The sequence below is a fragment of the Netta rufina genome (assembly GCF_964035555.1).
Source record: "Netta rufina genome assembly, chromosome: 17".
Taxonomy (NCBI): domain Eukaryota; kingdom Metazoa; phylum Chordata; class Aves; order Anseriformes; family Anatidae; genus Netta; species Netta rufina.
The window spans coordinates 6,119,228-6,134,628 of NC_140141.1; the positions used below are offsets into that span (position 1 = coordinate 6,119,228).

Genomic DNA, 15,401 nt, shown 5'->3' on the forward strand with positions numbered 1-15,401 from the left:
TCTGAACAGCAGAGCCTGGTGGCACCAGCTGCTTCTGCCTGGAACAAACATTTGCATGTGACATTAAAAAAAAAAAGAGCCAATTTAAAAAATGTATTTGCTTTTCCTTATCCCCTCATTTTTCAGGCCTCCTTAGAACTCTGGAAATATTTAAAAGATGAATATATTTAGCTTTTGCTACAAGCATCTTTTAAACAAGTAAAGCTTGAAGAGGAAAGAGAAATCTTTCCTTCAGAAATAAAGCAGCAGCCAGTGTTTGGAAATATTTTAACAATAGACCATATGGGAGTCCCAAACTATTAAGCTTTATTATTCAGAAGGCGGAAAATGTGGTTTGATATTCAATTGATATACAGCATAAATGAGAGCCACAAACTCGGCTCCCTTGAGCTGGGATTCAGATGTTCTCTTGAATATAATAACTAACGCTTTGGCCTAGTTCCACAGAATGCATCCAGCCTGCTGATCACAAGCCAAGAAACTGGAGGCTTTTTTTTTTTTTTTCCTTCCTCTCTCTTCTCCAAAGTACTTTCCTCTCCTGCCAGCGTGAGCTTTTGGCCTGAATATAAATCTCCTGATATTAGATGTGTATAGAAAATGGGGAGGATGCTAGTAGTGCACAGCAGTGGAGCTGTGTGTGTGTGCGTGTGTGTTTGTTTTTCCTCTGCTTTAATGATAATAAGGTTTTCCTTCTGTGATATACTGTCAGGGGATTATGTCGGTCATCCTAGGTGGGAGCTTCTTTGTTCCTGTTTCACTGTTTGTTTCTTATTGCTGTGGGAGCAGGTGAACATCTTTTGGGGTTACTGTGAAGTAGTGCCAGAGACCATGAGAGTGTGGAATTTGTTGGATAGAGAGACTGGAAGTGGTTTCAGTTTCTCTCTTTTTTCTTCTTTCCTGATCTGACTTGCATATATTTATAATTGCCCTTTCCCATTTGTATCAGGTCTCTCTTAAATTTCTGTCCTATAGGGAAAAGAGACCATAAAAGTTGCCTATAAAATAATACATATGTGGACTAAGAATGCCTATGTGCAAAGGGAGACTGCAAGTTACGCAGATCCCGCGACCAAGTAATTGCAGGCTGGGTCACCTGCTATTTTTTGACATAGGATCCCTGATTCACCCAGTGTACGGGATGGACCAGCTCTGTCAGTGTGGATGTGGGAGGTGTGGGATGAACGAGGAATTGCAGGGATACAAAAAAAATGGTCTGGTGGGTCTGGCAGTTGAACGCTGCCCTGAAATACTGAGTGCTGTGCCTGTCTTTGTCAGAGTTCCTTGAGATGCCAGCGTTGTCCTTGCAAATGGCTGAACTCTGGCCACTGACACTTTCTGCCTGGGCATGGGCTTCTGGCATAGGAAATCGTGCAGAGGGTCGAAGTGGGAAGTGCTGTTTATCCCTGCAGTTGGTGGGTGAAGTGACAACAGCATGAGAGTGGACCTGAGAGCAGGGACTTCTTGGGCAATAAGGCAGCAGAGCTTCCTCCTGAGGCCACAGTTCCCAGGAGAGGTGCCAATGTGCTGGGGCCCCGCTTACAGAACAATACCTAGCACCAGCTGAAGAACTGGCTGTGATGCTTGACAGCTGGGTAAACCAAGTCATACCCTGACATCCTAGATGCAGCCTTAACAGAGTAGTGTTTTGTTTCTGTTCCTTCCCTGTACGTGTAATGGTTCTGAATATGTTTCAAGTGGTAGATGTTCTCTGAATTTTGTGCTGTAGGACTTGATGAGTATTTCTGAGTACTACTCTACCCAATTTTGTAGCTGTTGTCCTCGCTATGTTGGGTCCTCTCTTTTCCAGCCTCTCAGAATCTTGTTATCAAGCAGAGTTCTCTATGGATCTGCGACTTCCCCTGAGCTGGCTGGAAGGCTCCAGCATTAAGCTATTTGGCACTTTTCTCTATAAATGTGATGAGCCCAAGGAAAAGTCTTTCACTTTACGTTTAAGTCCAGGAATGCCTGTAATACAGAACACTAGAGAGAATATAAATTATGCAGTCTGAATGTGAAGTTCAGTTTTGGCTTCTGTCTTTCTTCCATTTCTCCTCTCAGTTGTTCATGATAGCTGAAATTTTCCATGTTTTTGTCTCAACCCACACACAAATTTTTTCCTTTGGGGAAAACTGGAGCAAAATCAATTTTAGTGCAATTTTTCAAGCCTCTTTGACTTGCACCTACATCTGTTTGGTGTGGGGGAGTGGAATTTTATCATAAAACGTTTGATTTATTTAATGTATTCAATAAGCATCCAAGATGTGCCAGGTACTTTCTCAGCCCTTTTTGGATGAGAAATCTTGCAAGCTAAGAACTTAATAAACAAAGAAGCTACAGAACTCAGAATTTCCCTGCTGTTGAAGTGTCCATATATCTAAGGAATAAACCAAGTTTGAACAAGGCAGTCCCAAAGACTTCTAAGTTACAAAATGTCACACGCAGTACTGATGAGATTTAACATTAAAGGAACAACTATTTTTAAACCTATTTCTTGATCCTGTAAACTGCCCAAGGTACAACAAACTCAGCTGAGATGGGTCCACGCAGCAGCTCTACTCTCATTGCAGCTAGGAGTCTGTTTTTATTGACGAACCCATCACACTAACTGTATGATAATGTACTAACTAAGGGCACATTTACACAGGGTCACTGATTCAGACCAAGGTAAGTTACAGATCTGAGTAGAAGAGCTGTTCCCAGTTAACTTCATAATCCTACCGAAGAGGTGATTGGGAATAAGGAATAGCTGTTCTGGAATAATCCCTTTTTAAGACAAACCCTTACTCTTTCTATAATTGTATTCTAGGAAGCTATTCTGTACTGAATCAGCATGGGATAGAGTGCCTAGAAGACGTTCAGACCAAGCACAGCTAGCGGTGAGTGGGGCAATGTGCGCTGGGATGCCCTATAGCAACTATTACGAGTGAGCAGAAGAATAGCAAAATGGGTTGCCTGTGCATCTTTCTAGAAGGCAACTGGGAGTATTGTAACAAAATCACTGTGCAAAGGCCTCTCACTTAGCAGGGATGAAATATTAGCTACCTGTCACTGTCTCAGCATTAACTCCATGTTATGGACAGAAAACATGTTTCAGCTCGTAACCGTCACAAGTGCATTAAATGTTGGGGTGTGGAAAGGACTTGTATGCTTTTTTCCTTGTGTATATTTACAGTTTTATGTGGGGAGCAATCAATTTATCAAACCTGTCTGATTATTCAATAGTGGGGAAAGACAGTTGTTCAGAAGAAAACTATTGTTTCTAAGAGGGCCAGAAAGTAATCTTAGATTTTAAAAATGCCTTTTTTTTTTTTTTTTTTTGTGGAGAGCCTATACCAACAAACTAATTAAAAAAAAAAAAAAAGAAAAAAAAGAAAACCCAATAACTTATAATGCCAAAGAAAATTTTCTTTTAACATTAAATTTTGTGCTTGACCTTGCTAAGGAGGATGGGCTGGAATAGAGATAGTGCTCTTGTACATTAATGCATTGTAGTTGTGATATAGTTGCTGTTAATTCATAATTCTCTTTTGGACTCCTGGAATTTGTCCCTCCCCATAAAATGGAAGGTGGCAGGCTGGAGTGGAGAAGCTCCAACTGCAGCCCTTTGGATGTTAATCCACCCTGACTTTCTTAAGCCTCCTACTTAAACCATTATCTTAATGAATCACCACTGCTGCTATCTTCCGTGCTACATAGGAACATGCAAATTTTAAACAGCCTGGGGGAAAGACCTTTTTGTCTGTAAAGTGCTCTGATACTTGCATTTAGATGTTGCCATGATAGGTACCTTGGATACTACTTTCTGCCTAACCCCATGGATAGATCATGGGCTCTGTGTATCCCGGGTGCATGCTGCTGGGCGGCTCTCAGGGCTTGCCTCTGAGAGGAGATGGATGGGATTCTGCTGCCGACTGTAAGAAGCAGCTTTGCTCAGGCAGATGAAGCCAGATCACTGTGCAGGTTTGTCATTTATTTAACTGCCCGTTGGCTATCCTTTTATTTAGTTACAAGATGATGAATAGTTAAGGGACCGGGGATGGGGGGCCTTCATCACCTCTGCAGCTGCCATTGTAACTTTGAGGCAAGTTTCTCCACCCCTATACTTGACTTTTTTTCCCAGCACAAATAAATATGCCATGCAAATGTTCATATACCAACTAAATTTTCTCCCAGATAGATGAAGAAGGGAAGGAAATTTGATGCAGCAGAAAAATTACCAGCTTGCAAGAAAATCTTAAGAGCATTTCTTTGAAGAAAAAATGAACATAGCAAAGCCACTGCAAAATACCTCCAAAACTTTCATCGTTGTGTTGTCCAAATGTTTTACTTGCAGAGTCAGCTTGGCTAGGCATTGAGCTTTCCCTCTGCCAGCTCCTCTAGATGACCACTCGAGAAATGTTTCCTTGTAGACAGTGGGTATGGAAAGGGAGCAATGTACAGGTGCTTCAGATGGCAAATCCTTATGGCTATTTTCAATATACATTGAAAGGCTTGATTCGCTTATCCATTAAACCAGGAACAGGGGAAGGCATTTTATGCAAATGTTCTGGATGATAAGAAGGACTCATCTCAAATTGCAAACTAAATTCACCCACAGTCCTCTTTTTGTGGCTTAGAAGAGCCCATTCCCTTCCAGCAGTAATAGTTCTGCTTCTGGAACAATGACTCCGGGTGAACAGAGATTCTAGAGTCTCTCCTGGAAGAGGACCTATTAACAGAACTCACATGCATTTTCTGCAATAACATGATGAATTGTCAAGTCCTGCTGGGAGAGTCACACCCACAAGAGGCCAGAACATCTATCTCCAGGAGGGCATCCTCATTCTTCTCAGCCAAATCTTCTCCAAAACCAGTTGAGCTGGAACTAGATGTTTTTCAGCTATGAAGAAATGTGTTTTCTTGGCTCATGCTAAAGCTAAATAACATGTCCTTAATCAGTTACCAAAGAATGGGGATGTGAGCAAACTGCACATACTGACTTTTTGCAGCTGAAAGCCTGGACAGAAGTCCAAAGTGAGGCAGGAGATGTTTCCTTACTGGTTTGTGCACACCTTCCTAGATAGCAGCAAGTAACTAATCCTGTGACTCCAACTTCACAAAATCCCTACAAAGAGTAGAAATTTCAGAAGAAATACCAGAAGTGATGTGTGTGTCTGCGTGTGTATAAACACATGTATGTCTTTCAAAAGAGAGAGAACGGAGACGGCTAACATTTGAGCCTGAGTACAAAACTTAAATGCAATTTTATCTCATTCCAGCCTTGAAAAACACTGGTGATGGGTGTGGGCAGGTCGCTGGCTGACTTTCTGAACTGCCTCTGTCAGAGTTCCAGCAAAGGATTTGCTGGAATTTCTCATCCCATTGAGTAAAAGTGATGTTCTGTCCCACGTTGGTTTCCTTCAGAAGCAGAAGGAAAGGGATTCTTCTCCCCAGTACTTAACACGTCCGATGTTATTTTTGCAGGCACTGTATGCAAAACATTCAGAAAATGAGATACCCAGAAGGAAAGTTTAGATCTCAATTTGTTCAGCTGGCTGGCAATATTCACCTAGCTTCTGGATGCTATCTGACGCTTCTGGGCACTGGTAGAATTCTGTCCATGTGCAAAGGTTGTCGTTTCAACCATTTATTCATTCAGATTGAGAGGTTTCTAACTGTGGAAGTAAAATGTGTTTCTGTTATTATTTTGTTCAGGTGTCTTGAGCTATCTTTGTTAACTATGTGTTCACAGCCATCTGTTTGCTCAAATTACCTGCTCAGTTTTCTGCTCAGCTATGCTGAGATGCAGTGCTCCAGCTCGTAACTTTGTTTCGTGTTACCTTTCTCATGGTCCGTTACAATGCTTCCCAGAAATTCTGAAGCTGGGGTCAAACAAACTGTTCTGATGTTTCTCCCAGTATTCACGAATTTGGCAGGATTTGAGCTGCTACTAAGAAGCATGGAGAAATGGCAGCTGAGCACAGTGGCTGACAGAGCTGTCACGAACAAGTGATGCACGTGGCATTAGACAAGATTTTGATCTGCAAGCATATCTATCATTAATTTTAAGGGCTTTAGGAACCATGTAGAAGAGAGGGGAGATAAGCCAAGCAATTAAAAGGAGCAGCTATATTTGGTGAAGCATGCCTCTCGGGATTAGCGGCGACTCATGAGGCAGCGTAGTGAACTGAGTGCGTTACGGTGCCAAGTCTGACTGATCCTGGCAGGACACTCATTAATACGGGAACACTTGGGAAACTTCTTAAAACTGAGGTATTTGCTGGGATGAGCTTACAGAAGTTTTGCCTGGGCTGGTCAGTATAGATTTTAATGCACCCGTGCTTCTTCCTGCCTGCTGGGGAGAACCACGTCCTTTCTGCTTCTCTGGCTTGTGGGACTTCCTCCTGGGTGTGCAGGTGAAAGAAGAAACTGAGCTTTGAGGAGCTGCAAACTGATGTGCTCATGGGAAAAGGGGAGAGCGGCAGGGATTTGAAAGCTGTGAGTGTCATAAGAGACAATCAAACTGGGAGAAACGGCTCTTTCTTGGGAGCAAGGAAAGGAACAGAGGAGTGGGAGATGGAAGAGAAGGACCACAGGTACCGCTCTGACCAGCTCGAGGCTGTCTGTGGCTTGTGCTGCTGCTGTGCTTTGGCTCAGCTCACTGTGCTGCTCCAGCTCTAAGCCCGGGGTAGCTGCAGTACCTGGCACACTGCAGGCCAGGAAATGGGGGGGGGAGGGAGTGTAATTTCGGTGTTTCAGTAGATATTTGACAGTACGGGAGGAAATTACATTGTGAGTTAAGTATACACCAATGAAACAACCTGCAAATTTGCACCAAAGGTGAGCTTAAATTAGGAAGAAAAAAAAAAAGTAAGTTTTAGCATTTTTGTTACTATTTGTTTTTAAGCAAGGTAAAGAAGGCAAGGTTTGTTGGAAGGTCTTACGTAAAACCAATTACCACAGCGGCAAAATCAGTTAAGGACTTGGGCTCAAAAGGTTTTTCTGGGTCTAAATGGGGGAAAAAATAACACACGTGTAGGTCACGTTTCATGTTTTAGCCTGTGGTGACAGAATGAGCTCGGTTTTGTGCTGTCCTTTCCTGGGGTCCTGGGACTGCCTGATGCCCACCTGGAGAGTGCCAAGCAAGCACCCTGTGAGCAGCCTCGGGCTCCTGCGGGGAGGAATCCAGCAGTTCGCAGGGAGCCAGAACACCAGCATGGGTGGAGGGGCGGTGGTGGCAATTGTAAAAATCCACCTCTGCATAAAAATGTAATTCTTTAAGACAAAGAAGGAAGAGAGCTTAACGCGAGCTGAGGGAAGTTAGTAAGCACCTCAGCTGTGGTGTCTCTGCAGATGATGACAGGGCTCGTCCCTCATGGTTCTGGAATGCCATTCTCCTCTCTCTTCATGCTGGAGCAGTGCTTTACAAATTACTTCTGCCTACTTTAATCCCCGTGTATTAAAAATAAGAAACAAAACAAAACCTAACCACAAACAAATCCCTATTTTTACTAGCTTGAATTGGGTAAAAAGTTTACAGATCTGCGGTGGCACTTGTTTGGAGATGAAAATGCTCACTCGCCATCCCAGCAGGCTGCTTTAGAGCACTGGTTGAAGTGAGTCCCCAAAATCTTCTTACAGAGAGGCCATGGGCCAGCTGGGAGGAAACGCTACACTCCCTGAGCGATCAACAAGCTCTCTGGATGTTTACCCAAGCTGGTAAACCAAACAGAAACCATCAGTATGCTGCTGCGTAAATTCGTGGTGTGTCAGTGCCCTACACACCATGCAGTTCTGACTGCCACCTCTCCAAGGCAGTGGTGGACTAGGGACGGTCCGGAGACCATCAAAGACGGGTCTCAAGTCAGTCAACAGGATTCCTCTCCTCACCATAGAAAGGAGATGACTTATTACAGAAATTGCAGCTGTTCTGTGCTGTCATGAACGGGGAGGGGAAGGGGAGGAGGGAGGGATTCTTCACAGTTCTTGTGTTGTCTTAACTAAACTGAATCAAATCAGGCAAAGACAGCACACACTGTCAAGCAGCAGTTACCACGTGAAACACATTGCCAAAGGGTGTTATGGATAGCAAAAGTCTAAACAGATGCAAAAATCGATGAAGGGCAGATAAGTTCTTATTAAAAGTGATGGCCTGGATGCAACCTCAGGATCAGAAAATCTTTAACAATTGCAGAGGGTATTAGAAGGGAAAAGACTGCCTGTGCTCTACCCTATTTCACTGCCTCTTTTTTCCCACTGTTCTGGCTACTCCTGAAGAACAGATAGGCAGCTAGACCTTTGCTCTATTGTAATATGGCTATTTTTATAGTTCAAAAGTAGAAGGGAAACTAGCTACACTGCAGTGCAGGGAACTAGTTTTGTCTTGCAGCCTACAAGTACCGCATAGCACACCGAAATAAAGAGAATTAGGAGCCAAATGCCTCCTAATACCTTAAAAATCTGTTATGAAATGCTTCTGTAGCCTGCTTACTTCATTAAAACTCTGACTTAGCAAAAAGCTGACCGTCTTAATGAAGCAGTGAGTCACTACAATGTTTCTGGTTATTTTTCCCACCTCTGTGTTTCCTGCTAGGCAGTCAGCTTGCTTGATAATGCACCTAACGAGCTGGCTTAGGCATTTGAGCTCAAGTAGTAGTGACACCTTGGGCTGCAAGCAGAGGATGCTTTGGGAGCACAGAAGGGAGAGCAGCAGCAGCAAGCTGAGCAGGAGAAGCTAAAATCCCTTGCATATGTAGAAAAGCAGGAGAGTCTAATACAGAGCAGGGCGTCTCGTTGTGACTGCAGTGGCAACAGTCAGTTGGTATTTGGGAGGTGAAAAAATCAGTTTTACATTTTGCTAGACGACCGTACTGTAATACAGCAGTGCCTCCTGGCAGGGAAAGCAATGTAATGTAAAGCAATACAGCGTGGTAGAGCAGTTGGAGCGCTGTCAGGAGCTGAGTAGCTTGGAATGCTTCCACGTGAACCTGGGAGCAGGCGAGCTCACTGCAGCATGGCATTCCCCGGCCGAGGAGCACGGACTGCAGCGCGGGCGTCAGCAGCGCATCTTACACACGGCGCAGGCCAGCTCTGGGGAGGAGGGCACCGGGAGGCTTTTCAAGGCAAAATAGCGAGTTTCTCTCTTCTCTCGGACTTTGTCTCTTCTTGGACATTTGGTGGTTTCTTTTCCATGTTATGGAGCCCTTCAGAGTTTGCATGCCAGGCACCCCTGGGGCAAATGAGTTTGTACCTGTCAGCTGTCACTGCCTGCCACACCCGAGTACTCAAGGGCACAGGGTTGCCAGAGGTTTAGCAAAAAGCCAGGTCTCCACAACACAGGCTGCAGGACAGCTGCTGTGTCTGACCCGACTGGACAAACAAGGAAGTAATGACTTTTTTTAAAAAACAGTTTATATTTCCAGAGGGCTTTGGAGCATGGCTTTTATTCCAATTTTTAGTTGTTGGACAAACTTAGCAAACTGACTTGTGGTTTTTAAGCCTCCCCCCTTTTCCTGTCCCCAGCATTCTCTTCCCCTTCAAATCCTCTGCCCGACTCCGTGTATTGCTACTATAAACTGCTCTGGACGATGGGTCCGGCTTCTTACTTGGAGCCTCTGGATGCTATTAACAAGTAATTGCTGGGGAAGCTTGTTTAAACATCAAAACAGAACATTATTTTTTAAATTGCCCTTTGAGGTGGCTAAAATGCTACTGAAAGATTACTTTCCTTTAATACTGAAGAAGGGACTTTATTAAGAAAGGGAAATGGCATTCTCACTAGGGTATATTGAAGAAGGGACGTGCAGCTGTACTCCCTCTGCTTGCCCCTAGCTCCATACCAGCAAACCACCCAATGTTTAGACAGAGGAGCAAGGAAGTTTTATGGCTCTACCTCTTCAACAAGTCAGGATTTTTTCAAAACTCTGTAAGAACTCAACACTTCATTCTCCGTGCTTGCTCCCTAGACACCACTGAAATCCAGCAAAAAGTGGATCAGTTACCCTGGGAGATTCTCTCAGTGGCCCAGCTCCACACAGGAGGGCTGTCCAGCAAGATGCAGACCAGGGCACTCTCTAATACCTGCTTCTCCTGCTATAATCACACCAGTCAGATTACTGCACGGCTAACCTGTGGTCACGGATGAGCTGCATCATTCTGAAACAGGGCTCGCTACACACATGCTGCACCTCTTGTGGTTAGGAGCGCTGTCAGATCGCTGAAGCACCGGAGGTCTCATTCAAGCTGTGCCTGAGGTGTGCTCCGTCCGTGCACGGAGTCACTGGGAGCCCACCAGCAGCCCCTGGCTGGTCAGGTGAAGCCCGCATTTCTTTCACATACTGATAGCTGTTAGCAAAGACTTCCTCACGAGATCAGTGTCTTCTGACTCCAGGAACAAGTGGTTCACTTTGCTTTGACATTTATGCAGTTGCAGGGACACAGTAAATGTATTGACTTTTTAATCTGGTTTTGCCGAGGCATTTCTTTTCATTTCAGTCTACTTAATGCAGTAAAGGATTTCATTCAAAGCTGAGAAACCAATGAAAGCTTAAGAAAATTGGGATGCTTGTTTTCCTTTTCTAAGTTGGTGAATAAAGACTAGGTATAATGGGAGGCAAATATCAGCTAGCTCTACATTTTTAAGGACGAGGAAATGAGAATTCAGTTTTACATCATCAGCTACAGCTCACTTCTCCTTAATAAATCAGTTTGTTTTAAATGTTAAACATGTTCTGACTTAAATGCCTGATAAGGAAACGAGGTCAGAAAATTCTCAATGATTGGTTATTTTTTTGAGTTTTCAGGCAGCCTAATTCAAATGAAAAAAATAAAACGTCTAACAAATGTCATTGGCTTTTTATTAAAATAATAAAAAAGAGGGAAAATGTCAGTTGGATAAATACCTGTAAAATAAAATAAATGTTTCAACTGGAGATCGTGCATCCCTCCAGTTAGCAAAAAAATAATACCAAATTGAGAGCAGGAGAGCAGGCTACATTTAGATGTAAATTAAAATGGCTTAGCAGTTACCAGCCACTGATCATCCTTTACAGAAACAACATGAGCATAAATGTAAAACAAGATTAAAATTGGTAGCTTTAGATGACTGTTTTCAATCTACCCTTCCCTCACCATTGGACACTATTTGAAAAAAGGAGTAAGTAAAAGCACCTTAACTGCTGGCATGGCATTGCCACGGCTTTTCCTGTACGGGCTGTGATGTGACAGACAAAGGAACTCCCTCTGTGTGTGCATGGAGTAAGTCAATAACCTCACTCTCTGGTCCCCTTCTTCTCCCCTTCGTCTTTCTCTCATCTCCACTACCATGCCCAAATATCAAAATGGGCAACTGGATTGTAAATTTGTCGCGTTGTACATACTTCTCAAGGTGTGTGAGCTGCCTCTGGAGATAAGTGCATCTGGCCTCCTGTTCTCCTGTCTTCTCTATGTTTGATACAAACTTCAAGGCAGCCCTAGAGAGGTTTTCCTTATTTTACTACTGGTCTTATGTTTGGTACTGTAACTTCTGAAAATTAAAATTAATTATGACCTTAGAGGCAGACAGTCCAACGGTGAAATAGCTTGTAATTTATTTGAACTCTGAAATTCTGCTGGTTAAAACTGTGTAAAACTTTCCAATAATTTGTTTATATATTTCAAGAAAGAAACACCTTAATTATTAGTCTGGTTCCTCAATAAAAAAGGATAGCTATCTGGTTAATCATTGCTGTGCACTAGATCACTAATTTTCTTCTTAATGAGTGGGATTTTTGCCATTTTCCCCTGTAAAACTTCTTCAATTATATAATGCCAGCATTTGGTTTAAAGGAACGCTGTCTAGGATTTTCTGCCCCAAGACAGGCATGTCATGAAATAGCTGTAGGTTGGTGAAGAGCCTCTCTTGGGTTTAACGCTTGCAAGTACTGACAAGAGTGGGAGTTGAGCATTTGGATGGAGGCCTGTACAGAGGCTCATGGACAGCTCTGTTCTCAGCTACTCCTACTAGAAGTGAGCTATTTTGTTGCTCTCTTACCAAGAAATTCAAACTTCCTGAACCTTCAGAGAAAATGAGTGCTGCTGCCTCCCCACGGGAACACAGCTTTACCTGGCTGTACGTAGAGCTTGCTGAGAAGAAGGCCTGGTTTTCTCAAAGTCTGAATTTTTATCTGTAGAAAAATGACATGAATGATTGCGCTCCTGTACTACATGTGGGGAATTTCTTTAATGGTTTCTTAATTATTTGCTTCTGCATTAGACGCATCATTAAAAATGAATGTTTCTCAATATGCACATCCCATATACTGCACAGATATAAAATACAGCTGGGCCTCCATTTGTCTGCTGGGGACACAGACCTGCCCTTGTGATTTGGTTTCAAGTTGCTTGAGAAGGACATGGCAGCGTATATTCTAAGTTGACAGATGTGAAGAGTGAAGTGCTCTTACCAGGCTGGCTGCTAACTGGCCAGGAAGTCACTAACACTGCGATCACCAAAGTAGAAATAAAAATGTAAAGATGTTAAATCTTGGCTATGGGAAACTGCTCAACATTTAAACTCCTCTTGTCTGAGAACATGGGGTGGCATTTGTAACAGATGCTTGTCTGGTAATCAAAGCCCCGGTGTAATAAATAGTTGGTTTAAGAGTAAGAGTTCACCTGGCGGTTAATGCTGATTTTTATGGCTATGGACTTGAGACCTCCTGAAAATGAGAAATGGCAGCAGTAAGAACGGTACATGTTTCTAGGGTTAGATAGATTTGGGGGTTTGAGGGTTCTGCTTATTCGTCTAAGAATGAAGTATCACGGCATGACCTCATTCTGGGATTCATTTGACCAGGGGCAGCCAGTGGGCTGAAGGTATGACTGGGACGTAGAGTATGTGAGAATTTCTCTTTACTTCCAACCTGTGCTGGATTGATGAGTTGGGTACACTGAACCCTCTGTGTCACCCAGCCCTCGAGGCATTCTGGTGGCCTGAAAAAGTTCTACCTACGCCACTTCTGAGGAACGTTTAGTTTGGCACTGCCTCCACCGCTGCCAGCTGCTCGCACGGCCCGGGGCCATTTATCGTAGGGATGAGCAGACAAACCTGATGTGTGCTCAAACCTGGAAATCTGAATTAATTAACCAGTGGAATAATTTATGGATGTGGTAGATTCCTCATAAATTAGACTTTTCATTAAGATCGGTGCGTGCACTCTCACTCGTGCACTCTCTCCTATAAGAATATAAGCCTGAATATAAGAATTCCCTGCTGGAAAATGAATGAAATTAAGGAAGAATAAGGCAGGAGGGTCCTGCAGGGCTCTGCAGTCCTCCGCCTCCGAGCCCATGACTGCTGGTCAGCAGCTTCTTGCCTCCATCAGTGCTCAGTCTCCTTGTCATGTACTGCACAATGCCCTTCATGAGATGGGTGGCATGGGAGCAGTTCTTCATGCTCAATACTTCTGTGCTGCGATGCAGAGCTGTAGCAAAACCAAGCAGCTCTTCTCTTTTTATTATCTGTGCCAAGCACAAAGACGTGATACAAAAACTGCCATTAATGCATTTGCTGCCCCCAGAATTTTCTTCCTGGCTTTTGCAGCCACTTAGGCCAGCAAGGCCTAGTGACGACTTAGGCTGAAATTGCCAAGGGGTGTCTGTTCCTGCACTGATTTGAAGAGATGTGTGAGGCTTGCTCTCCTTTGTCCTTCCTTCATCCTGTGCTAGCCATATCTGTCTTGTGCCCTGTCAGCATTTTCTGCTTAGGAATGGCTGAGTGGACTTTGCTTTGTTAGCCATGCATCTTTTTTTAGTTAAAGGAGATCTCCAGAGTGTCTGTGTGGCATAAATCAGTTGAGAATTTGCTGGTAGTAAGGGCAGAGGAGGGAAAAAAGAGAATTCTTGGAGCCCTCTGCTCACCGTCACTTGGCAGCGCCTCGTCATTGCTCTTGGAGGAGTCTCTTGCCCGTCCCTGGATTGATCCAGCCCCTCGAGCACAAATGCTGTGAAGCTGCAGGCCCGGGGTCGCTGTCTGTCTCCGAAAAGTCACGTGGCGAGGGCCCCGCGTGGTATGGAGAGCGGCTCCCCCCGTGCGAGGAGTTACAGGATACCGCTGGGGGTAGCTCCAGCTGGTATGCACTGGTACTAATATAATCCCCCAGGACTGTGTCCATGAGACACAAGTGTGACATGTGAGGTATTTAAGGAGACACACCTGTTCTAGGCACAGGCCTGGGCACTGCATGCTTTGGAAATGGGAGGTTTTGGTGGAGCAGGAAAGACTCCTATTTCATCCACAGGAGGGCTTTCCTTTCTTCTTTCTCCCCAGCCTCACAGTATTTTATAATTTCCTAATATCACGCGATCTTGTGGCCTTGTAGCACTGGGCTGTTTCAAAGGCCAGGCTAGCATTTTGCATTTGAACTTTTTTTACCTTTGTGTGATTCCAGAGTGATTAGCACGCGAGAACAGCTTCTGGACTGAGTGATGGTTTGGGTGTAACTGCTCCCAAGAAAGGGCAGAGAATTTGGAGAATGCCATCTATGTGTGGGGCTGGGTTTTTGAGTCCTTTAGATGATTTAGATTTTATGCTGTGTTTACCTGTATTTTTATTATAAGACCTCTCTCTTGCAATTTGGAGCAGTAAAACACATAAGTGATATCAATTTACCAAATTTTGTACAAAAATATGTCATCCCTTTGCTTTGAAACCTTTGAGTGTCTTTCTCTCTTCTGCCCTACTGCCCCCCATCCCCAAAACTGTGAATGGCTACTTTCCACGGAGAGAAAAAAAAGCCAGCAAATGCGAAATAAATCTCATGGTTGTGTATTATAAAGAAATTAAATGGCTTAGATTTTTATCTCTCTTTTTAAAGTTAATTTGACATTTATTTGGCAGAAGTTTTTCGTCATTGAAAAAGGGATGTATTAAAGTGGAGAAAAAAAAGTTGCAGAGTTTGCCATATGACTTGATTTTATCTGTTGTTTTTTTTTTTTTTTTTTTTTCAGTCTTTCAAGTAGAATGGAATTTTTTATCAAATTTCTTTTCATGTGCTTTTTTGGATGTCAGTATGGAATCTCCTAGTTTGCCTTGGTCCCACTCTGTATGACACTTCTCTTCACGGATTCCTGCTCTTGGTGGTGTGGGACAGCTTCTAGGAGTGGGGCCAAGATTTCTCCTGTACCTGATTGTTGTGTGAAAATAGTAGCAACTGGATGGTCTTTCCCTCCCATACTTTTTAATAGAATTTGCCAATAAATATCCAATATTTAGTTGTTTTTAGAACTAATAATGGCTGGCAGAAATACAGGAGAGAAGGTCAGAGGTATGTTTTATTTCAGGACTTGGTTAGTTTGGGCTGTTAGGTATTGAGGTGGGAGGTGGTTATTATCCCCTTCCATAAAAGCTTTGAATTCTGAGCACGGTGGTAGAATAACCAGAC

General features: G+C 43.5%; 1 protein-coding gene across 1 annotated transcript in view; it reads left to right on the plus strand.

Annotated features, from left to right (window-relative positions):
* Nucleotides 1-2,810: 2,810 nt before the first annotated feature.
* Nucleotides 2,811-15,401, plus strand: part of HIC2 (HIC ZBTB transcriptional repressor 2) — a gene marked incomplete at its 3' end in the record, with an annotated part of 32,091 nt that continues 19,500 nt past the window's right edge. Inside the window, exon 1 of the mRNA XM_084297184.1 lies at nt 2,811-2,876. The remainder of the gene's footprint in view (nt 2,877-15,401) is intronic.